Source organism: Bos grunniens, chromosome 3 (assembly GCF_055505025.1).
Source record: "Bos grunniens cultivar Pamir isolate PY7600 chromosome 3, Bosgru_T2T1.0, whole genome shotgun sequence".
Classification (NCBI taxonomy): domain Eukaryota; kingdom Metazoa; phylum Chordata; class Mammalia; order Artiodactyla; family Bovidae; genus Bos; species Bos grunniens.
In genome coordinates, this window is record NC_141167.1 from 68,190,993 (window position 1) to 68,216,245 (window position 25,253).

Consider the following 25,253-nt stretch of genomic DNA (forward strand, 5'->3'; position numbering starts at 1 on the left):
TACCTTTACTCCCTCTTTGCAATTCTGGAGACATCTGCTTTCCATCACAAGTAACATCCCTTATTTAGAGAAATTTCACTGAAAGGAAGTTATAGAATAATCCTTAAATCTGCAGAATACTTATAAAGTCTTGATGCCTCAAAAAAAATCTGTATTCAAATTTTTCACCTTCAGTGAGTATATATTTTTTATGCATTCAGTCTATGAAGACACAAGAGGGAGGGGGCAGGAGCTAAAGTTTGTTCTAGTCCAGAAGTCTGTGCTCTCTCTTAATTTCTTCTTGGTAGGTATCTTTTTCATTAATTTCCTGATATTGGTAATTTGTTTTGCTGAACACTCAGGGACCCAATGGAAAAAGTTTTCCGTTTCTTGGTGTCCATTTTTTAGCTATCCCCTGGAGAAGGGAATGGCAACCTACTCTAGTAGTCTTGCCTGGAGAATTTCATGGACAGAGGAGTCTGGAGGGCTACAGTCCACAGTGTTGCAGTGAATCAGACATGACTGAGCAACTAACACAGCATGCAATTACCATCTTGTTTCATTCATAGCAAGGTTTTTTTTTTTTTTTTGCTTTTGTGTTTGATTATTTTTTTCCTTCCCTAGCTTGTTGTTGCTGTAATAGGGCACATTATAAAACATAATGGGGTTTTGAAAGGGAGAGAGCTGATACTGGGGTTTGCCATGTGCCCTGGGTACACATACCTATAAGTAAGAATCATTTGAAGAAGGTGCAGAGTGAATTTTAGGGTTGAGGTCTTGCTGCTGCTGCTGCTAAGTCGCTTCAGTCGTATCCGACACTGTGCGACCCCATAGACGGCAGCCCACCAGGCTCCCCCGTCCCTGGGATGCTCCAGGCAAGAACACTGGAGTGGGTTGCCATTTCCTTCTCCAATGCATGAAAGTGAAAAGTGAAAGTGAAGTCATTCAGTCGTGTCCGACTCTTAGTGACCCCATGGACTGCAGCCTACTAGGCTCCTCCATCCATGGGATTTTCCAGGCAAGAGTACTGGAGTGGGGTGCCATTGCCTTCTCCATGAGGTCTTTCAGGCAGTTATTAGGACCTGGACTTTGGAAAGGGTGAGGGTGGAAAGCAGAGAGAGGTGTTTTTAGAGGCCAAGCAGCTGGGACCACCTTCAAGTAGCAGGTGACACATCCATGGAGAATCTAACTAAAAACCTTGCATACAGCTGATGAAGTATACAAGTCTCAGGGCTTCTTCCCCAGCACATTCATTCCTTCCTAAAAGACCATAGCACTTCTTTTTAAACGTTTTATTTCATTTTAATTTCAAAATAATTTTAGATTTATGGAAAAAACTGCAAAAATAGCACATTTTTATATTCACAATCCTCCAAACATGATTATTTTTACCATATATGCTTTACCATTCTCTCTTTCTAGACACACAAACTGAACACACACACACGATGTTTTTTTGAGTCATTTGAAAGTATGTCACAAATACGCCGCATTACTCCTATGTGTTTAGGTGTGTATTTTCTAAAAACAATGGCAGTATCTTACTGAACTACAGAATAATTATCAAAATCAGGAACTTAACATGGATACAGTATTAATTATTGTCTAATCTACGAACCCAAGTCAAATCTTGTCAATTATCTTCTTAACGTCCTTTATGAAAAAAAGAAAAACAATTCTGATTCAAAATTCAATCCAGATTATTCTTTGCATTTGGTTGCCATGTTTTTAAAGTTTTCTTTAATCTGGAATCATTTTTCTTTGTCATGACTTTGACGTTTTTGAAGAGTACAAGATATTTATTTTTTCAAAAGTCCCTCGGTTTGAGTTTGGTATTTCCTCATGATTAGATTCTGACTGTAAATTTTTGGCAGATTGAGTCTCAGCTTCACGTTGGCTTGCATGTGCTGTCAGCTATAGTACTGGTCATGTCTCATTAATGATCGCTTGGTCAGCATGGTATCACTTGGTTAGATTTCTCCACCATAAAGTTACAATTTCTCCTTTGGTAATCAGTAGGTATCTTGTGGAGAGATACTTTGAGACTATGCAAACATCTTATTTCTCATGAAGGTATAACCCAGTAAATTTAGCATTCATTAATGATTCTTGCTTGAGACTATTATTACCATGGTAGTTGTCAATAGTGATTTTGAATTGCATTATTTCTTCTATATTTATTGATTGGAATTTTACTTCAAGGAAAGTTTTCCCTTCTGATTGATTTATATTTATGGTCTCACAGACTGTTCTCTTCTATGTTGTCATTCGTTACTGTAAGTACCTATTTGGATGCTCAAACTGACCTAGGTTTAGCTTGCGGGGAGCCCTTTAAAGCTGATTCTGTATCCTTTTGATCTATCTCCATCAGTCTTTTAATATTTCGTTACCCTCTAGTATAGCAAAATGTTGTAGACTTATCTTGTACATATCCTATCCCAGTCCTGAAACTAGTTGTTTCTTCAATTTGCTCTAACTCCTTTTGGTGAAGAATGGCATTTAGAAACCAAGATCTGGGTGCTGATGGATTCATCAATACTGAAATATCATTTCTTCTAGTCTCTCAGTAAATATAACCAGAGAACTCACACACACACACACACACACACACACACTCATAGACATATATCTTATTTCTATTTCTCGAGAACCTTACCTTTTGCTTATTTAGCTCACAGGGCAATGAAAAAGGAATTATTATTTTATTTGGTTAACACTTTAAAAAATTTCTAGGATTCATACTTTCATCAGGCTTAAAAAATATTCATCTTTTCCTCCTCAGTTCCTGGACACATTTCATATATCTATTTTACATTTGCAAACTCTAGAACATGTGTGACATAGAGTTACAAATATAGATCAATGTAAGTAACCAGGAACAATGGGAGAGTGCAAGTCTCACTGGTCTCCAGGGTTTGATTGCAGAAGGTTATGGGCATCAGAATATGCCATGATATTTGATCCTGTTCCCTTGATGAGGCAGGTGAGATGGGAAAAGTTCAATTATTTTGACATACGTGATCAATATTGATCTGAAAAAAACAAGGAACAGTATTTTATTTAGATACATATTATTATAATATACATGTTGGTGAACAGTAATTATATTCAATGAAAAAAATGTTCTGTGGCAAAATATATGTCATCGTTGTTCAGTTGCTAAGTCATTTCCAACTTTTGACTTTTTGTGACCTCATGGACGGTAGCACCCCAGTCTCCTCTGTCCTCTACTGTCTCCCAGAGTTTGCTCAGATTCATGTCCATTGATTTGGCAATGTTATCTAACCATCTCATCCTCTGCCTCTCCCTTCTCCTTTCGCCTCCAATCTTTCCCAGCATCAAGGTCTTTTCCAATGAGTTGGCCCTTCACATTAGATAGCCAAATTTTTGGAGATTCAGCTTCAGGTGAAATATTTCAGGAGTATTGAATATGCTAGTGGGTATTGCAACTTCAAAAAAATAATTTATTTTTTAATTGAAGGATAATTGCTTTACAGAACTTTGTTGTTTTCTGCCAAATATGGTATTATCACTTTTCAAGAAAAGGATATAGTGCAAAATTTCCCAGACTCACTTCTCTGTGGAATCCCCTTTTTATGGATCATCTAGATGAATTTGTGTTCCGTGAAAACCACTTTGGAAAATGCTGTTACATAACTCATTCACTCACATAGAGTCATAATACAAAAATGTCCCAGAAAACATAACTTGCTCTGAGCCCCTGAACTCTCCTGAATGAAGACCTGATGAAGTGGTTTGTGTTTTCTGTAGAGGAAAGAAGCCCAAAAAGTGTTAGTTATATTTTTCTCTCTGACCCAGGTTTCTATGTGTCCCTGATCAAATGGAAGGCTTGGGGTTTTCCTGTCTCTGTAATAATGAGGTAGTGGAGATGTTTAAATTTTAACAAATGTGCTGCTGTGCTGTGCTTAGTTGCTCAGTCATATCCAACTCTTGGTGATCTCATGGACTGTAGCCTGCCAGGCTCCTCTGTCCATGGGGATTCTCCAGGCAAGAATACTAGGGTGGGTGGCCATGCCCTCCTCCAGGGCATCTTCCCAACCCAGGGATCGAACCCAGGTCTCCTGCATTGCAGGCAGATTCTTTACTGTCTGAGCCACCAGGGAAGCCCAGGACTACCGGAACAAATGTGCTAATCACTCTAAATATTTATTTCTGACAGATACATCCATACTATCTCCTGATTCCCCAAGGGTTCCTGCCCCAACTTCTACCATAAGCTGTTGTAATCCCAACTCCTGAAATGAACTTAGAACACTTTGGAAAATACGTGAGTGTCAGAGAGGTGACTCTAGTAGAAGTATTAGTGATACATATAAACTAATGCCACTGCATAGAACATTTTAATCTATATTCCTTTAAAAAACATGTTTGTCAGAGAAATTAAGAGTTGGTAACCTTAAGAAATTTCTCAAGAGGCAGATCAGGTGGTCTGGTATTCCCATCTCTTTCAGAATTTTCCACAGTTTCTTGTGATCCACACAGTCAAAGGCTTTGGCATAGTCAATAAAGCAGAAATAGATGTTTTTCTGGAACTCTCTTGCTTTTTCCCTGATCCAGCAGATGTCGGCAATTTGATCTCTGGCTCCTCTGCCTTTTCTAAAACCAGCTTGAACATCTGGAAGTTCACGGTTCACATATTGCTGAAGCCTGGCTTGGAGAATTTTGAGCATTATTTTACTAGCTTGTGAGATGAGTGCAATTGTGTGGTAGTTTGAGCATTCTTTGGTATTGCCTTTCTTTGGGATTGGAATGAAAACTGCCCTTTTCCAGTCCCATGGCCACTGCTGAGTTTTCCAAATTTGCTGGCATATTGAGTGCAGCACTTTCACAACATCATTTTTCAGGATTTGGAATAGCTCAACTGGAATTCCATCACCTCCACTAGCTTTGTTCGTAATGATGCTTTCTAAGGCCCACTTGACTTCATATTCCAGGATGTCTGGCTCTAGGTCAGTGATCACACCATCGTGATTATCTGGGTCATGAAGATCTTTTTTGTACAGTTCTTCTGTGAATTCTTGCCATCTCTTCTTAATATCTTCTGCTTCTGTTAGGTCCATACCATTTCTGTCCTTTATCGAGCTCATCTGTGTCAGACTTTATTTTTCTGGGCTCCAAAATCACTGCAGATGGTGACTGCAGCCATGAAATTAAAAGACGCTTACTCCTTGGAAGGAAAGTTATGACCAACCTAGATAGCATGTTCAAAAGCAGAGACATTACTTTGCCAACAAAGGTTCGTCTAGTCAAGGCTATGGTTTTTCCTGTGGTCATGTATGGATGTGAGAGTTGGACTGTGAAGAAGGCTGAGCACCAAAGAATTGATGCTTTGAACTGTGGTGTTGGAGAAGACTCTTGAGAGTCCCTTGGACTGCAAGGAGATCCAATCAGTCCATTCTGAAGGAGATCAGCCCTGGGATTTCTTTGGAAGGAATGATGCTAAAGCTGAAACTGCAGTCCTTTGGCCACCTCATGCAAAGAGTTGACTCATTGGAAAAGACTCTGATGCTGGGAGGGATTGGGGGCAGGAGGAGAAGGGGACGACAGAGGATGAGATGGCTGAATGGCATCACTGACTTGATGGTCATGAGTCTGAGTGAACTCCGGGAGTTGATGATGGACAGGGAGGCCTGGCGTGCTGTGATTCATGGGGTCACAAAGAGTGGGACACGACTGAGCGACTGATCTGATCTGAACCTTAAGAAATCCACACTTTATACTGATTTCTTTTTTTCCAGTCAGTCACAGAAAATGCAAGTTTAATTAAAATTTTTTGCAAGTAGATTACATCATACAAATATTTTAGTATTGTATCATCTAGAATAATGATGTTGACTATAAAGTGTTTTTATACTTTTTTTTTTTTTTTTTACTGACTGATAGGTGTTTACCAATGCTACTAAATACATTCCTCCAACATTTTTAAGATTAATGAACAAAGCATTTTGGGTCCCCAAATGGGTGTTAGATCTGTAAATCAATCTCATGGATCATTTAAAATTACTAATCATAAGCAAATAGATAAGCAAGAATGACTATAAATTGGGTTAATTACTGTAGCTCAAGTTTTAGCTCATAATTTTGACTTTCAAAGGCTACACAAACCAATTTTGTACTCTTAGATTATAATGAGCAGTCTTTATTCTTTAATCAGTTCGCCCGTATCTAGCTGTCTAATGTAACATTCCTTTGAAGTCTAGAAAGATCTAACATAATTGAAGAAATGTCGAACTACTTGACTCTTTTTTTTTAATATAAAGGAATTAAACATTAATCAGGCTTGCGCATCTCAATTAAGCCAATTAAAATTATCACAGAATGCAGTGCAGACCGCAATAGGTAGCTTTAATGCTTGAATACATTATCAACTTTTACCTAACATTCCCATCTTCATTATTTTGTTCCTCAGAAAAGTAAATACAGACCCGAAATCCATATCAGAAAGTCCACCAGTTAATACAATCTGGCAAAGCCCTGACAAAACAAACAGTTAAAATGGTGTTTATTTAACTAGTGCTGATAGTGCTGGAACTTACCTTACATTTTTCTGCCAGAAAAGAAGTTCTGTAATTATGGTGATAACTGGTGCCTTCATCCAAACAGCCCATTAACTATTCGATTTGTTTCCCTAACAACCAGGAAGTGGTTTTGGTCTTGCAGGCTATGGTATATACACACAAAGTCCATATAATTACTAATAATTTGTAACAAGTGTTAATTGATAAACAGCTCCCTCTGGTAGCTTAATTAAAGCTGTAGGATAGTGAGGCGATTTACAACTGGGATTGATCTCAATTAGTCAACAAAATCTGTGTAGTCTGTTCAAAGGAGAGGAAGGAAATTTAGCCTAGTGAGGCTTTGGGGATTTCGTCTCGTCTTCCCTGTTTCTTTTTCCTCCAAGAAGAGAAATATCATCAGAAGAGCTGCACTGCTTTGTCGGGAACCATCTACCCGGCTTACACGGTGTTTCTTGTAAGTTCTTTGGCATTTGTTCCTCTCTTTGTTTATTCTCTGTCAGGTTACTGAAAAAATATTCAAGCATTTGCTTTTATTACACCCAGTGGTGCACATTGCCGAACACCAACCCTAAGGGACCCAAAAGTAGAAGGAAAAAAACCAATTTTTTAAAATGTCAGGTTTTGATCTGGCAGATCTGTTTGCAAACTGGCATTCGGGGGGCATAATAAAAAGGAAGCCCAGGAAAGGTGGCCTGGGGGAATCACCAGAGCCCGGCGGGCCTGGGGATCTTGTAAAGCCAGTTTGGCTGCTTCAGGATTCAGCTTATTTTATCATGTGGGTTGATATAATAAAAACCTAATCTAAGTGTTGCTGAAATTGCCCCTGTGGAATAGAAGAGGAAAGAAGTGTCATCTGTGCTCAGTGAGATCACAGACTGGCTGCAAACAGCTGCTGAAACATTAATTAATCTGTTTGCAAATAAATTGTGGATCTGTACTAGCTGAAATTGCTGTTATAAACAAGCTGGGGTGCTGTACTTTCCAGATTTGTCTGTATGTTAAGACTTTTCCCCCCCATATACTGCAAAATCACCAGGGCCCAGACACTGTATGTTTACTTCTAGAAGCTCTGAGCCAGTGTACTGACATTACCTCACAGACACTCAGCTTGGAGGCAGTTCATACCGGTTGTGGTACTTTTGAAAACGGTACAATACTGTGTGAAAGGTCTGTACCTCATTTAAGTCAGATTTGTTAATCAAAGAGAATGAAATATTCTACAGAGCAAATGAATGTGGATTTAGTAATTTTGTAATTTTAAAGCATTTGGTAAGTGTCACAGTTGCTTAATTTGTTTTAACTAGACTGTGGCAAATTCTAGTTGCCTTGACACTTAGAGGATTAATGTTGGTTCCCAGTACTTACTCACTTTTTAAAAAGTGATAGGATATGTACTGTAACAGAGAATGTATAAGAGTTTGTTTTGCCAAAAATTGAAGTTAGGATGCTCTCTGTTCCCTGGTTTTTCTGTCCTTTGTTCTTGAAGGTGATTTTAATTCAGTGAACGTTTGTGTGCCCCCTCTTCAGTTATCCAAGCAATGGTTATCAAATGCTGAATATGAGCCAATTATTCTGTTAAGTGCTGGGTTATAGGAGGTCCTCAGAATGTAACCCTCATTCTCAAAGGGCTTTGGTCTAGTGCAGGGACTGACCAACTTTTTCTTATAGGGCCAGATAGTAAATATTTTAGGCTTCGGGGCCTGATGGGCTCTGTATCAATATCTAACTCTGCTGTAGGGTAGAAGCAGCCATAGCCAATATGTAAATAAACGAGCATGATGGTGTTCTATTTATAAAAACCAGCAGCTGACTGGAATTACTCCTGGGCTCTGGTTTGCCATTTTCTGGTTTAGTGGGAAGGAGTCAAATAAAAGCCAAACTACAATACCTGCAACACAACTCAGTGGTCTGACCGTGTTCCCTTGGAGTTATTGGGTGTTACTGGGACACATTGCAGGGACATTCTATCCAGGTTTGGAGGTGGTAATGGTTGTAAGTTCAGGATGGGGCCAACAAAGTCTTTAGAGGAACTCTAAATGAGAACATCTGGATGAGAAGAAGCTATTCAGATGAAGGGCAACCAAGGTGGGTGCAGTGTGCCAGTTACAGGAGACAAGATGGGTCAAAGTCAAGGGTGAGAGACTGTGGTATGTGTGGTAGTATCATTAAGACATTCATCCATATTATCCATATTATGATTTTCCTATTCCTTCCAGACACATGGAAGGATCACCCTTCTCCATTCTGCCCTAACAGTAAACATAGCCATGTGACTTGCCATGGTCAGTGAAATGTGAGAAGAAACGGCATGAGTTACCCCTGGGTAGAAAACTGAAGGGCCAGTGCTGGACTGGCTCTCCACATTCACATCCCTTGCAGGCATCACAGATGCTCTGGTAAATCTATCTGAGATTGATCCTGCATGTTCCTTAATTCTTGAGAAATTATCATGAAAGCATACTTACAATTTGCACTGAGCATTTCACATGAGATTCTTTCTTTAAAAAATAATTTTATTTATTTATTTTATATTTTTTCACTGTGCTGGGTCTTTGTTGCTGGGTGGAATTTTCTCTAGTTGTGGCCAAGCTGGGAGTTACTCTCTAGTTGCTGTGCCAGGGCTTCTCATTGTAGTGGCTTCTCTTGTTAAGGAGCATGGGCTCTAGGGCATGTGGGCTTCAATGTGGTAGTTGCAGTTCCCAGGCTCTAGAGCACAGTCTCAATAGTTGTGGCTCATAGGCTTAGTTGCTCTGCAGAATGTGGGATCTTCCATAGCAAGGGATTGAACCCATGGCCCCGGCATCGGCAGGAAGATTTTTTTAACTGAGCTACCAGGGAAACCCTTGTGTGATGTTCTGATAAACTTGCCTTGAGTGAAACACTGCAATGTTGTTTCCTAAATTCTGGCAGAGCCTAGTCTATCTTGATTGTTGCAGTGTTTTCCTGAGACTGAAACTATTTGTGGAAGAATTTACCCTGGTTACTGGGATAGATCTAAGGAATTTGCAGTCTACTGACATGCAATCATGACACAAAGCAAGATGTCTAAGTGCTTTGAGAGGAGTAAAAAGTCCAAGGGAACAGCATAAGGGAGAAAGCCCACCCTCAAGGCTATCAAGAAAGGCTTCATTAGAGAACTGTCACTTGAGTTGAGCTATAAAAACCGCGCAGAAGCGCGCAGGCTGCGACGGACCGCGCAGAAGCTGGCGGAGAGGAGCTACCCAACAGGAGCGGCTGAGAGGAGCTACCCCATGTCCCAGGAGCAGTGGCTGTGCAGCGCAGGAGAGCTGAGAGGAGCTACTCCACGTTCAAGGTCAGGAGGGGCGGCAGTGAGGAGATACCCCTCGTCCAAGGTAAGGAGCAACAGCTGAGCTTTGCTGCAGCAGCCGTGAAGGGATACCCCATGTCCAAGGTAAGGGAAACACAAGTCAGACCATAGGAGTTGCGAGAGGGCATCAGAGGGCAGACACGCTGAAACCATAATCACAGAAAACTAGCCAATCTGATCACAGGGACCACAGCCTTGTCTAACTCAATGAAACTAAGCCATGCCCTGTGGGGCCACCCAAGACAGACGGGTCATGGTGGAGAGGTCTGACAGAATGTGGTCCAAGGAGGAGGGAATGGCAAACCACTTCAGTATTCTTGCCTTGAGAACCCCATGAACAGTATGAAAATGCAAAATGATAGGATACTGAAAGAGAAACTCCCCGGGTCAGTAGGTGCCCAATATGCTACTGGAGATCAGTGGAGAAATAACTCCAGAAAGAATGAAGGGATGGAGCCAAAGCAAAAACAATACCCAGCTGTGGATGTGACTGGAGATAAAAGCAAGGTTCAATGTTGTAAGGAGTAACATTGCATAGGAACCTGGAATGTCAGGTCCATGAATCAAGGCAAATCGGAAGTGGTCAAACAAGAGATGGCAAGAGTGAACGTTGACATTCTAGGAATCGGCGAACTAAAATGGACTGGAATGGGTGAATTTAACTCAGATGACCATTATATCTAATACTGCAGGCAGGAATCCCTCAGAAGAAATGGAGTAGCCATCATGGTCAACAAGAGTCCATAATGCAGTACTTGGATGGAATCTCAAAAATGACAGAATGATCTCTGTTCGTTTCCAAGGCAAACCATTCAATATCATGGTGATCCAAGTCTATGCCCCAACCAGTAATGCTGAAGAAGCTGAAGTTGAATGGTTCTATGAAGACCTCTAAGACCTTTCAGAACTAACAGCCAAAAAAGATGTCCTTTTGATTTTAGGGGACTGGAATGCAAAAGTAGGAAGTCGAGAAACACCTGGAGTAACAGGCAAATTTGGCCTAGGAGTACGGAATGAAGCAGGGCAAAGGCTAATAGAGTTTTGCCAAGAGAACGCACTGGTCATAGCAAACACCCTCTTCCAACAACGTAAGAGAAGACTCTACACATGGACATCACCAGATGGTCAACACCAAAATCAGATTGATTATATTCTTTGCAGCCAAAGATGGGGAAGCTCTATACAGTCAGCAAAAACAAGACCAGGAGTGGACTGTGGCTCAGATCATGAACTCCTTATTGCCAAATTCAGACTTAAATTGAATAAAGTAGGGAAAACCACTAGACCATTCAGGTATGACCTAAATCAAATCACTTATGATTATACAGGGGAAGTGAGAAATAGATTTAAGGGACTAGATCGCTAGACAGAGTGCCTGATGAACTATGGACGAAGGTTCGTGACATTGTACAGGAGACAGAAACCATCCCCATGGGAAAGAAATGCAAAAAAGCAAAACGGCTGTTTGAGGAGGCCTTACAAATAGCTGTAAAATGAAGGGAAGTAAAAGCAAAGGAGAAAAGCAAAGATATAACCATCTGAATGCAGAGTTCCAAAGAATAGCAAGGAGAGATAAGAAAGCCTTCCTCCATGATCAGTGCAAAGAAATAGAGGAAAACAATAGAGTGGGAAAGACTAGAGATCTCGTCATGAAAATTAGAGACACCAAGGGAACATTTCATGCAAAAATGAGCACAATAAAGGATAGAAATGGGATGGACCTAACAGAAGCAGAAGAGATTAAGAAGAGGTGGCAAGAATACAGAGAAGAACTGTACAAAAAAGATCTTAATGACCCAGATAATCACGATGGTGTGATCACTCACCTAGAGCCAGACATCCTGGAATATGAAGTCAAGTGGGCCTTAGAAAGCATCACTACAAACAAAGCTAGTGGAGGTGATGGAATTCCAGTTGAGCTCTTTCAAATCCTGAAAGATGATTTTGTGAAAGTGCTGGACTCAATATGCCAGCAAATTTGGAAAACTCAGCAGTGGCCACAGGACTGGAAAAGGTCAGTTTTCATTTCAATCCCAAAGAAAGGCAATGGCAAAGAATGCTCAAACTACTGCACAATTGTGCTCATCTCACACGCTAGTAAAGTAATGCTCAAAATTCTCCAAGCCAGGCTTCAGCAGTATGTGAACCATGAACTTCCAGATGTTCAAGCTGGTTTTAGAAAAGGCAGAGGAACCAGAAATCAAATTGCCAACATTCGCTGGATCATGGAAAAAGCAAGAGAGTTCCAGAGAAACGTCTATTTCTGCTTTATTGACTATGCCAAAGCCTTTGACTGTGTGAATCACAATGAACTATGGAAAATTATGAAACAGATGGGAATACCTGACCTGCCTCTTGAGAAACCTGTATGTAGGTCAGGAAGCAACAATTAGAACTGGACGTGGAACAACAGACTGGTTCCAAATAGGAAAAGGAGTACGTCAAGGCTGTATATTGTCACCCTGATATTGAACTATATGCAGAGTACATTGAATTTATATGCAGAGTACATCATGAGATATGCTGGGTTGGAAGAAGCACAAGCTGGAATCAAGATTGCCGGGAGAAATATCAATAACCTCAGATATGCAGATGACACCACCCTTATGGCAGAAAGTAAAGAGGAACTCCAAAGCCTCTTGATGAAAGTGAAAGAGGAGAGTGAAAAAGTTGGCTTAAAGCTCAACATTCAGAAAACTAAGATCATGGCATCCGGTCCCACCCCTTCATGGGAAATAGATGGGGAAACAGTGGAAACAGTGTCAGACTTTATTTTTCTGGGCTCCAAAATCACTGCAGATGGTGACTGCAGCCATGAAATTAAAAGATGCTTACTCCTTGGAAGGAAAGTTATGACCAACATAGATAGCATATTCAAAATCAGAGACATTACTTTGCCAACAAAGGTCCGTCTAGTCAAGGCTATGGTTTTTCCAGTGGTCATGTATGGATGTGAGAGTTGGACTGTGAAGAAGGCTGAGTGCTGAAGAATTGATGCTTTTGAACTGTGGTGTTGGAGAAGACTCTTGAGAGTCCCTTGGACTGCAAGGAGATCCAACCAGTCCATTCTGAAGGAGATCAGCCCTGGGATTTCTTTGGAAGGAATGATGCTAAAGCTGAAACTCCAATACTTTGGCCACCTCATGTAAAGAGTTGACTCATTGGAAAAGACCCTGATGCTGGGAGGGATTGGGGTCAGGAGGAGAAGGGGACAACAGAGGATGAGATGGCTGGATGGCATCACTGACTAGATGGACATGAGTCTGAGTGAACTCCGGGAGTTGGTGATGGACAGGGAGGCCTGGCGTGCTGCAATTCATGGGGTCACAAAGAGTTGGACACGACTGAGCGACTGAACTGAACTGAACTGATAAAGAACAATTAGAGTTTTGTCAGACAGTTATGTACAAGATGGAAAGGCTTATGAATGGTACAAAGAGAATGAGACACAGTAAGGAGGCCACAAAAATTTGCATAAAATCATGCAGATTGACAGCAAGACAAGAAAATCAAGATCAATCAGTGGGGACCTAAACTCCATACTAAGGGGTTTGAACTCTGAGGTAGAGTGGGCAGAGCAGTTGATGTAGAGTCAGAAGACAAACCTAGACATTAGGTTTTAAAACCTAATTTTAAACCTCTGTATTAAAAAGCAGATATATCACTTTGCCAATAAAGGCCCATATAGTCAAAGCTATGGTTTTTCCAGTAGTCAAGTATGAATGCGAGAGTTGGCCCATAAAGAAACGCAGAGCAGTGCTGGAGAAGACTCTTGAGAGTCCGTTCGACTGCAAGGAGATCAAACCAGTCATTCCTAAAGGAAAATGAACCCTGAATATTCATCGGAAGGACTGATGCTGAAGTTGAAGCTCCAATACTTTGGCCACCAGATGTGAAGAGCCACCTCATTGGAAAAGATCCTGATGCTGGGAAAGATTGAGGGCAGGAGGAGTAGAAGGGGGCAACAGAGGATGAGATAGTTGGAAGATACCACCAGTTCAAAGGACATGAACTTGGGCAAACTCCAGGAGATGGTGAGGGACAGGGAGGCCAGGTGAGCTGCAGTCCATGGGGTCACAGAGAGTCTGACACAACGTAGTGAGTGAACAAAAACAACGGAAGACACGGCTTCTTGTATGCTTTCTACAGGTGGCTAGCTGGGGTTGGCCAGGAAGGGGGTCTCTCTCCACAAGGCTACTGATTTGGTACCTTTTTGGTACTCTCAGACTGGCACAATCCTGGGCACATTCCTCTTTCTATTCCTGGAGATAGCAGGTAAAGACCCTGAACTTGTTGATGGAACAAGTCAGTGGCTGGATTTCAGGGATACTTACGATAATACTTATTCTGGGTTTATTAGTTCAGTTTTAAAGATGATGAGACGGAGGCCCAGAGAATTTACCTGAATCGTTTGGCTAGTTCAAGGCCTGTGCTAGAACTGAAGCTTCCAGGCCGCACTGTACGACCTCTCAAAAGAGAGACTCCTAAGCCAGGATCCTGTTCTCCAAGTGTTCCCAAAGGGGTGCTGGAGGTCAGAGGGCAGAAGTGAGGTCCCACGTGGTTGGAGGAACAACTCCAAAAGAGCAAAGGAACTGATATTGTACATCTGACCTTGCTACATGGAGGTGGGAATAAGGTTGTAAGTAAAGACCTGAAGTGGTGGCCAGAGGGTGGGGCAGGTGGGGACATTAGGGAGAGTTTGATAAAAGAGTACAAACTTTCAGCCATAAGATGAGTGAGATCTGAATATCTAATGCATAACATGATGACTGTAGTTGATAAAAATGTATTGTATAATTGAAATTTTCTAACAAAATAGAGCCTAAATGTTCTCACCAAAAAAAAAAGTGAAGTGATAGAGGTATGTATTAATTCTCTAAATGAGGGGAATTCTCTCACAATGTATTACATGTATGTCAAACCATCGTGATATACACTTTAAGTATCTTATTTGTCAATTATACATCAACAAAGCTGAAAAAAGAGACCTGATATTCCCATGGATGAGGTTGTCCCTGACGTAAGACTTAGGCTTCCATTAGCGTCATTTTAGGAGCCTCTAATGCTTGAAGCTTTGCACATTCTTTTCTCTTTGTAGTTACATGAATCACTGATTACAGTTGCTGTCAATACAATATTATCCTAGGAGTAATAAGTTTTAAAAATTTTGTTAATGGCTCTCTGCTTCAGAGGCAGTGAGATATGGAGCATGGAATCAGACGTTGGCTTGCTTGCATAGTCTGGTTCCCAAATCTGCCAACTTCATGCAAAACTCAATCTCTTCTGCAATTTTTTTCACCCAACCCCTTGAAAGGAATGGAGAAACTACTGTCAAATCTTTTTAAATAAAAGATGCCATTTTTGCTGCTATCCATTTTAAGACTTTCTCAAGTTCAATAGGAAGGAAGAGACTGCTGCTGTGGGGCGTCGGCACTGATTGTTCAGGATGGTGGGCTGTGCTAGAACACTTTGTTTTTCTTGAAGAATCTCTCTCTTCCTCAGGGTGAAGACAAGCTTTGTATCTCTAAGCTTACGCTTACTAGTGGACCTATTAGACATTTGTTTACATAGTTTTCTCTCTCACTTATCCAGGAACTTGTTGAGAAGCAAGGCTTACTCATCTTCGAGCCTTCGCATGGTGAGGTAAAGTGGAATTGCATTGTATGTGAATCCTTCCTGTGCGGATGCATCTCACTGTACGTACCTGGGGTGGTGATGGAGAGAGAGAACGGAAACAGGGAGAGATGGAGAGAGGTGGAGCGAGAGAGAGAGGCTGAGAACTGGAAGGAGGCAGATTTCATTATGGAAAGTAGGTGATACCACTCACTATTGCATTTAATGGTCTGAATAAGCAGCATTTAGGAGTCTCTCACCTCTAGCTTCCATTCTCTCGTGCAGTCCCCTTGTCCTTATGCTTCTTGTAGAGTGAGCATATTGCTGTGCTGGGTGTGATTCTCATGTTTAAAGGTACATAATTTTCCTGCAACATGGCTGCTAAACTCAGCCAACTACTTCATCTCTGCTCAGCTGAAATAGCTGCAATCTGTTCCACTGCTGAAGAAAAACTTGTTCTGTCAGAATTACTGAAAGATGCGGAGGTGTCAATCTCCAATGTCAACCCTTCCTGAGAGATTTTCAAGCATAATTTTGACTATGCCATGTGTCTCACCTCTGCCTTCAAATATGGACTGTTGAGTCTCCTTCACACCTTGGCAGTATCTTGGCATATCCCATAGCTTTTCCAGGCACTTTTGACTTCAGAATTCTCTCATTTTAAGGTGCTAAAATGGCCAGTCCCATTCAAACCACAGCTTCATTCTCTCATCCGGTTTCAAGCATCTCCATTTATCCACTTCCCACTAAACTTCAGCCCCATTCAATAATCTGTAGATCCAGCAGGTGAAGATGTATAGTATCTTGCTTCTTCACTATTGCTCTGCTTTATTCACTTATCTTTCTTACCCCTTTATTCTTCCAGCTCCTCCTGTGCTAGGGCAAGCAGGGTGAGATGAGAGTTTAAGGCACTGCTGTACTCGATGAGTGGGGATGAAATTTGGCTGTGGTACCTTCCATGTGGCAGAAAGCTGAGAGTTGGTTCTCTCCTTCTGGGAAATTTTTATGTGTTCTTCAGAGATCACTTTGGGGATCTTTGGCACTGCACTGACGCTCAGTGTGGGAGATTCATTCTCTAATTAGGCTCCTACAACTGTTCTCTCAGCTCTTGCTTAGGATGGTAGACTGACAGTCTCATTCTGCTGGTGTTGCCTTGCCCTGACATGTAGCTTCTTTCAGTGGAGACCTTTCAAGACAGTAGCTAGTGAGATGGACCCTTAGTTCAGAGGAAAGCTCAGCAACCTTGCCCCCACCAAATTCTGGAAGGACAAACCACTCATATTGCTGTCTTTCTTTGTTACTGTGGTCTACACATGTTTTTATCTCCCTTGCAAGGACATTGTCAGTGTCTCCCAAGAACTGCCCAGGCTCAGCTCTGGTCCAGGGTCACCAAACACTCTTCACCTCAGCATTTCTTTTGGAGGCTATCGTGTCTGTTGTCTCTTCTTGTAAGACTACTCACTTCTTGAATTTTCTTTCTTGAAGACTTTCTTGAATCTTCTTTCTCACTTGGCTTAGGAGGGGTCACCTAGGAAAAGAGTTAGGGGAAACGCCACAGTATAACTGACTCATTTGATGGCTTTTTAATTTCAGTGATTCTCTCAATCTTCATCTCTAATATCTTACATTCTCTTATAAACCTGGATTTTGATCACAGCCAAAATGGCAACCCACTCCAGTACTCTTGCCTGGAAAATTCTATGGACAGATAAGCCTGGTGGGCTATAGTCCATAGGGTCACAGAGTCAGACACAACTGAACACACACACAAATAAAAAACTAGTTTTTCCATCTTGTATCTTTCAAGGATTTATATTTTTTAAAATGAATATTTGTTATTTTCTGCTTTGGGCTTCAGTTTAAATTTCAAGATAATTGAAAAGTCCCTTTCAACAGTTTGATAGAGTAACATGTGAGATTTTTTTTTGCCTTGCATACTAATTTCAAGAGCTTTTCCCCCTTATATAGTTTCATCACATACATAGGTGCTCAATACATATTTTTGAATTGAATTGCACCCATTTCCATACCTGTGGTCAAGTCAAGAGAAATTATGTGTCCTCTAGAGAATCTTCCTTCCTTCTCTGGCCTAAGATCAGCTGTTAAAGTGGGCACTACTCCTTCTGGTAGTTTTCAAAAAAGGCCAAAAGAAAACTTTGCCAGGAGACATAAAAGAAGACTAATGTATGGAAAAATGCATTTTGTTATTAAATAGGGAGACTGGATGTTGTAAACATGACAGTTATTTCTAAATTAACCTAGATATTCAAGTAATTAAATAAAAACACCAAGCTTTTTTGTGATCTTAACAAAATGATACTATAAATTCATTTGGAAAAATAAACTTGGAAAAATTCTAGGGATTAAAAAGAAAAGACAAACATTATGAGATAACTATACTACAAATCTGTAACATTTAAAACAACATAGATATTCTGGAAAAAGAGTTAAACCAGTATGGAAGTTGATTATTGATAAAAACTGTTACAGACCCAATGACTAACTTCAAAATAAAATATTTTATATTTGACTGTTGATTTCGATACCAAAGAAGATGGGGAAGCTAAAATTTGAATATAATTCTCATGTTTTTTTAATAGAAAACTTTCTCTAAGTTTATTTTGCTAAATAAACATCATAATTGTGAAAAAAAAAAAAAAAGAGTTAGATCAATGCTGAAAAAAAATTTAGTAAAAGATTTGGTTGGAGACAAGTGCTCACTGGAAAAAAATTTCAACCGTATTTCTACTTCATGTCTTACATCAAAAAAAGATTGAAGACTTAAATATAAAAATCACACTGTAAATATTCTAGAGAATTCATAGTTGCATTTTTTAAATCATTTTGAATGAGGAAGAGCATATTACCTATGAAACAAAATCCCAGAAAACATAAAAATATTGACAATTTGGAAACATAGATATTTAATACTTTTTTACAGATAAAAGAGCCACAAACTAATAAAAAACAAAACCCAACCTGGAAAAGTAATTGCTTATAAAGAGTGCTTTTGAAATATTAAGAAAAAGACTAAGAGGACGTTAGTAAGATGTATGTGAAGATGCAAAGAAGCATAATTGAGGAACCTCACTCATAATTAAAAAAGCACAAAGACAGTGACATACTATTTTAACCTATTTGCCAAAGATTAAAAAGTGTGATCTTTTCCTTTGTTGGCATACATACAAGAAAAAAGAATGCACTTCTGCACTGTGGGTAGAAGTGTAAATTGGTGAAATGTTGTTTAGAAATAACTGACATGATTTGTCAAATTTTAAAATATGTATATCCTTTAACTGAGAGATTCCACTTTCAGGAATTATATATATGTATCAGATCAGATCAGTCGTTCAGTCGTGTCCAACTCTTTGCAACCCCATGAATCGCAGCACGCCAGGCCTCCCTGTCCATCACCAACTCCCGGAGTTCACTCAAACTCATGTCCATCGAGTCAGTGATGCCATCCAGCCATCTCATCCTCTGTCGTCCCCTTCTCCTCCTGCCCCCAATCCCTCCCAGCATCAGAGTCTTTTCCAATGAGTCAACTCTTCGCATGAGGTGGCCAAAGGACTGCAGTTTCAGCTTTAGCATCATTCCTTCCAAAGAAATCCCAGGGCTGATCTCCTTCAGAATGGACTGGTTGGATCTCCTTGCAGTCCAAGGGACTCTCAAGAGTCTTCTCCAACACCACAGTTCAAAAGCATCAATTCTTTGGCGCTCAGCCTTCTTCACAGTCCAACTCTCACATCCATACATGACCACAGGAAAAACCATAGCCTTGACTAGACGAACCTTTGTTGGCAAAGTAATGTCTCTGCTTTTGAATATGCTATCTAGGTTGGTCATAACTTTCCTTCCAAGGAGTAAGCGTCTCTTAATTTCATGGCTGCAATCACCATCTGCAGTGATTTTGGAGCCCAGAAAAATGAAGTCTGACACTATTTCCACTGTTTCTCCATCTATTTCCCATGAAGGGGTGGGACCGGATGCCATGATCTTAGTTTTCTGAATGTTGAGCTTTAAGCCAACTTTTTCACTCTCCACTTTGACTTTCATCAAGAGGCTTTTGAGTTCCTCTTCACTTTCTGCCATAAGGGTGGTGTCATCTGCACATGTGAGGTTATTGATATTTCTCCCAGCAATCTTGATTCCAGCTTGTGTTTCTTCCAGTCCATCATCATGTATATACAAGTATATATTTATATGCATGTGTGCTAGGTTACTTCAGTCTTGTCCGACTCTTTGCGACCCTCTGGACTGTAGCCTGCCAGGCTCCTCTGTCCACGGGATTCTCTAGGCAAGAATACTGGAGTGGATTGCCATTTATTCCTCCAGGGGTTCTTCCTGATTCAGGAATTGAATCCACGTATCCTACAGCTCCTGCAATGCAGGCGAATTCTTTACCACTAAGTCACTGGGGAAGCCCTACACACACACACACACACACACACACACACACGTTGCTGTTGTTCAGTCGCTAAGCTGTGGCCAACTCTTTGCAACCTCATGGACTGTAGCACATCAGGCTTCCCCATCCTCCACTATCTCCCAGAGTTTGCTCAAGTTCATGTCCATTGAGTTGGTGATGCTATCTAACCACCTCATCCTCTGCCACCCTCTTCTTTTGCCTTCAATCTTTCCCAGCATCAAGGTCCTTTCCAGTGAGTTGGCTCTTCACATCAGGTGGCCAAAGTACTCAAGCTTCAGCTTATATATATATTATATATATATATATATATATATATATAAAATATATATATATAAACTTCCTAGGTGGCACAGTGGTAAAGAATCCACCTGCCAATGCAAGAGAAGCAAGAGACACAGTTTGATCCCTGGATGGGGAAGGTCCCTGGAGTAAAAAATGGCAACGCACTCCAATGTTCTTGCCTGGAAAATTCCATGGACAGAGGAGCCTGGTGGTCCATGGGGTTGCAAAGAGTCAGACACAACTGAATACATGCACACACACACACATAAGTTGAAACAATTAACTAAATGCCTAATGACTTATGATATGTTCATATTAGTATCCATAAAAAGGTTTGAGACAGATATAGAGATATTGATATGCAAGGATATCTAAGATATTTTATTATGTGAAAAAAGCAAACCAGAGGAAATAATGTCAAATATGACCTTATTTGTGAGCAGAAACAGGATACTCAACTAATGTGGGTTTATATACATATAGGTTTTACATACAGAGAAAAATGAAGCTGTAAAAGATTGTTATCCTTGAGAATCAGACTGAATGGCTGGAAGGAAGAAGTCCCTTAAAAACTAGTTATGCTTGGGCTTCGCTGGTGGCTCAGTGGTAGAGAATCACCTGCCAATGCAGGAGACATGGGTTGGATCCCTGGTCTGGGAAGATCCCACATGCCATGGGGCAACTAATCTTGTGTGCCACAACTACTGAATCTGAGTGCCTTAGAACCCATGCTCACAGCGTGAGAAGCCGCTGCAATGAAAAGCCTGCACACTGCAACTAGAGAGTAGCCCCTGTTCCCCGCACCTAGAGAAAAGCCAACAGTCAAAAAATAAATAAATGATAGTTACGTTCTTCTATACTGATTAAATATGTTGATGCTGTTTTACATGAGCCATATAAGCTTTCATAACTTAAAAACAAGTTAGGAAAGTTACAAAAGTTAGTAAAAGGCCAGAGTCTACAACAGAGGCTATGAGTGCCCTTCCCACTCCTTTCCCTTTCCATTTCGGTGCACACTGCCTGACTTCAAGAGTCCAACATCTGGATTTTTTTCCTGAGGATTTTCTTTGGCCTCTGAAGCTCTCTACTTACCCTTAAGTGTGTGTGAGCTCAGCTGTGTCTGACTCTGTGCGACTCTGTCTGACTGTAGCTCAACAGGCTCCTCTGTCCATGGAACTCTTCAGGCAAGAGTACTGGAGTGGGTTGCCATGCCCTCCTCCAGGAGATCTTCCCAACCCAGGGATTGAACCTGTATCTCTGGTGTCTCCTGTACTGCAGACAGATTCTTTACCATTGAGCTATCTGGGAAGCCATTTACCCATATGGTAGGCTGGAACTATCAGAGAATGAATGACCTTCAGGAGCACCCTCAACCAGTGACTGTAAAAATACTCTAGCGCCTACAGTGTCTCAGAGTCTCCCCAGTGGGACTAAGTTTCAGTTATCTAAATGGTAAGTGGCTTGATAATGGCTTTTGTTGATTGCCTTTGCTCCTCTGACTTACTCCTTTACCCTCTTGCCAATATTTCCTTCACCTTCCAAATACTACAAGCACCCATATCCTTGTCTTCTGATAGCTGCTGGAAGAACAAGGACTAGGACAGAGCCTCTCTGTGGTTTCAAGGTGAGAGTTGCAGCCAACCAATTAACTCAACGGTTGAGCAGAAATGTCTAGGACCATTTCATGCAGGTATTTTCCAGGTGTGAGCACTTATAAACCTCTGAAGGATGTTTTGGTTTGTGGAAATTAAGACATCCTTTATACCTTAGATAAACTCTGCTCAAAGTGCTAGGCTGGTGAACTGCAAGAGTGGGCTCCTCCTGAGTCTTCTGAGAAACTGAAGGAAGTTGAAGGGCCAAGCATCAGCCTTGAAGTATTTAGAGAGGTCACCTTGATGGTTTCTTGGCCTCTCCCATTTCCCTGAGAACATGTTTACTTTAGCTGATCGGTTGGAAGTGTATATCGTGGGCAGTTGCAAAACCTAAGGCTTTTCCCACAGGTTGTGATGGAAGTGTTTGTCCCAGGTCCTCAGGGTCCCAATCACAATTCTGTTTTACCCACACTGTGTTCCACCAGGATTTATAGAGCTGTCAGCTTATAATTGGACAGAAGGTCTGAGTTCAGTTATGGAAACAGAATTTTATTCGGTTCTTGTATTTCAAACAGTTGAGCATTTTATGGCTGGGTTGGTGAAAGGTTTTTATGCTATTGGTGTCATGAAACATTTTACAGTGAGGGATAATTGAGTTTTTATTTTTTCACTAGAAAATAATGTTATCAGCTTGGCTTTGGGGACCAAAGCAAGGAAGAGCTCAATTAATGACCAGAATTCAGGGAGACCCAGTAATTATGAAATCTGCATAGAGATGAATGCAGCAAAACAGCAAGACTAGAGAAAGAAAAAACTAATTTTGATTCTCCTGTAAAATTCTGATGGGAACAATGAAACAGTCAAGGACATTATAAATCCATTCATTTATTTCAAAATTTGCAAAACAAATCCCTTCTTACACATAGTATTTGTACAACATGAAATTATTATTCAATAAGTTGACATTTTAAACCTATTACTGCCTAAACCCATCTATTACTGAGCTATTCAGAGCACTAAGTTAACATTTACCAGAACATTCATCCTCGCATCATGGGGAGATCAAGCTGAAATCCTTTATTTCATATTCAGATCTTGCCAGGTCAGGATTGAAATCGGCTACCTTTCTGATACTTTACTGAAAAGCCACTGTGAAATCCACAAAAGAATTATTATCAAGTTACTGCAGTTATTCAGCTAGATGTTGACTTTGATATGTCAAATCTCTGATCTTTAATAGAAAATTGATGGTCGTGCCCTGAGGGTCAGTCATACGCACGACCAGGATAGGCCAAGGTTTGCATTAAATTACAGCCAGTCTTGTGGTCTCATTCTCTGGCAGCCAAAGTCAAACAAAGCAAATGGATCCCTTGCTAGTTGAGTCTCTTCATTGTTTTGTGTTGGCATATGGATTTAATTCTGTAATGGGGCACTGCTGGGCACAATCTGCCTTATTGATTTTCTGGAGAGAGTTTTTTCTTAGAGTACCCGGAAGTGCAGTAAAAGAAAAGCAACTGGTGCAATTTTTTCTTTTCTCCACCTTGGATGGTTGTGTTAACAGCTGATTGATTCTGCCACTAGAAATCAGATGAAGATATTAAAGCTATATCATCAATCAATTTGTTTTTAGAGGATTGGCTTTCTCTGTGTTGGCAGGCTAGAGAAAAGGAAATAGTAATTCCCTTATGTCTCAATCATGGGGCAGGTTATTTGGCCGTAATGCTCCCTAGATTTGAGCTCTGCTAAAACAAACTCTTTATGTAATGGTAATGGCTGCTATGCTCCCATTTCCTGTATGGGAGGTGGGAAAGGGAGGGGAAACTAGAGGGGAAAATCATGATATAAAGTCTGTGGTTCTCACAGAGATTTTTGTGTCATCAGAGTTGTTCAGCTGCCTGGCACGAATCATAGACTGTGGAGCTCGAACAAACCCCCATGCCTATCGCCCTCTCCCTACCCCAGTGAAGCAGATGAAGACACTGTGATCCAGGGAAATTGAGGGCTTTGTACAGAGGGTCAGAGAGAATGAGCTCTCTACTCCAGTCTAGTAGAGAGCTACTGCTGCTGCTGCTGCTAAGTCGCTTCAGTCGTGTCCGACTCTGTGCGACCCCATAGACGGCAGCCCATCAGGCTCTACCGTCGCTGGGATTCTCCAGGCAAGAACACTACAGCGGGTTGTCATTTCCTTCTCTAATGCATAAAGTGAAAAGTGAAAGTGAAGTCTCTCAGTCGAGTCCTACTCTTAGCGGCCCCTTGGACCGCAGCCTACCAGGCTCCTCCATCCATAGGATTTTCCAGGCAAGAGTACTGGAGTGGGTTGCCATTGCCTTCTCCGAGTAGAGAGCTAAGCAAAATGTAAAAAGAGGAATAAAAAATGGCAGTAAAAGTCATTTTTTGATATTGTTATTCTACACTTATCTCATCTGTAAACTCTACCTTCCTCAAAGGTTGTTGTAAGGACTGATGAGAGGTTCTGGTGGTGTTGGGTAGCTTCTCCTGGGACACAGCTCCCTGGGGATGGGCACCTGGCTCAGGCGGGCTATGGCCACCATGGGATGGAATTGGCTTCTGACTCTCATCTCCTTTCTGCCTGCTTGGAAGCAGTGATCATGTTGTACTCAACTGGAATATGTGGAGGAATGGGTGCAGCACTGTATGTGTTGTTTTTGATTGGTTTATCCCTTTCCAGGTTCAAAGAGACTGGAAAAAGCATTTTGGTTTCCTGGTGTTTGGTTGGTCAAACTCACTTCTAGCTCCTTTGCTGACAGCCAAGAGAAGAGGATCTTTCCTCTCTAGAGAACATCTATGTGAGGTGTGAACAAGAGCACATTGTCAAACCAGGGGAGGTCAGCAGGTCACAGCACATTTTATTCATGCCACGATAGAGACAAGTGTGGAAACAACTCTTCAATACAGTATGTCATTATAATATTCTCCATTTTAATTATACTGATGATTGTATATTTCTAAAATCCCCTTGTAATGCCACCATGTCTAAAAACATTTTGGAGAGCAATACTAATAATAGAAATAATACTAATAATAGTACTTACATTTTGGGGGGAAAGTTAATGTACACCAAACATTGTACATGATATTTACATAGATTTTCTCACTCCAAAGAGGGAGTTCTTTTTTAATATTCCTATTCTGAAGATGGGGAAAACAAAGCTCAGGAAAGTGGAATAACTTTCCCAGAGTCCTAAGGTAAGTAGCCATGCCTCCTTCAATTCCAGATATGTCTGAAGCTGAAGCACCAGCTCTCAGCATTCATGCCTTGGCCATGCTGTTTGCTGGTGCTAGTTTGCAAGAGGGAAAAAAACACAACTTTTTGCTTTCTATGTGCAACAATTCTCTGAAACTTTAAATGGAGGCACAGAAAATAAATTGAAATCTATCCTGTCATTTCTCAGGGTCTTACATTCATTCATTCAACACACATTTGTTAAGACTTTGGTATGTGCAGCAAGCTTGCCAGGGGCTAGGGAGAC

General features: G+C 40.9%; 1 long non-coding RNA gene across 1 annotated transcript in view; it reads left to right on the top strand.

Moving 5' to 3' along the window:
* Nucleotides 1-6,857: 6,857 nt before the first annotated feature.
* Nucleotides 6,858-25,253, top strand: part of LOC147375778 (uncharacterized) — a 31,707-nt gene continuing 13,311 nt past the window's right edge. Inside the window, exon 1 of the long non-coding RNA XR_015161586.1 lies at nt 6,858-6,972. This is a non-coding gene — a long non-coding RNA (uncharacterized LOC147375778). The remainder of the gene's footprint in view (nt 6,973-25,253) is intronic.